Here is a 1022-nt window from a genome sequence, read left to right as displayed (position 1 = left end):
AAAGGAATATTAAGGACATTGTGTTACGGTTCTGATTAGAATCATAGAATCTTGGCATAATGAAGAGAGTTTTGAGATTCTGAATAAAACTTGTATGCCCTTAGAAAAACATTCAGTTCAGTTCGGATGCTTCGCTGAGGTTAATAAATCTTGATAATTTCCAGTACCTCCAGAGTTACGGAATATCCCAAATACTCTTAGGAATCTATAGAGATATTCAGTGGTGAACTTCATAATTATTTTAAAAAAATCACCAACAAAGAAATAAAAAAAAATAAAAAATATAGGCATATTTTGGAATTTTTCCAAACCATTACAAATATTTATAACATATTCGCGAGTCCACATTTTTTTGTTCCCTGCTGATGCATCGAAGGTGTGCGAGTTCTAGATATACTGATACCTGATACACATTACAACTTGATAACATAATCAAAATGTTCGAATTCATGAAAATTTATAATTTCCATGCTGGGTTTAGTTTGATTTTGAATCAGTTAAAATTGTTCATTTTCAAAATTGATAGTATTAACCATATGTTTTAATTAAATAAGGTTTTTTTAAAAAAAAATTTACTTTAAAAAAACCACGTGGTCAAAGGGGGGGGGGGTCTGCCAAATGACCACGATAAGCCACATGGGGGGAGGGGGGGTTAAAAATCTTCAAAAATATGACCACGTGGTTTCTGGATGGCCCCTAAGCTCTTCCACAGTTTTTAACTGTGAGGCTCTAAGCCAAGTTACCATTTTTGCATTTGTATACCATGAGGCTAACACGATGATACTTTTATTCCCAGGGTAGTCGAGAAAATTTCCAACCCAAAAATATCCTAGACCAGACAGGGAATCGAACACAGCCACCCTCAACATGGTCTTGCGCATTTTACCGCATGGCCAAGGCCTTAAAGGATGGTAGAAAATGGAATCATCATTTCAATAGTCAATTTACGTTTAAGTAAGTAAGATTTCGATTGTATACCAAGAAGTTCTTCAGTAGGAATAAAATTTTAATATTGGAACATT

The sequence above is a fragment of the Armigeres subalbatus genome, chromosome 1 (genome assembly GCF_024139115.2).
Source record: "Armigeres subalbatus isolate Guangzhou_Male chromosome 1, GZ_Asu_2, whole genome shotgun sequence".
Lineage (NCBI taxonomy): Eukaryota > Metazoa > Arthropoda > Insecta > Diptera > Culicidae > Armigeres > Armigeres subalbatus.
This window is presented reverse-complemented; position numbering follows the sequence as displayed.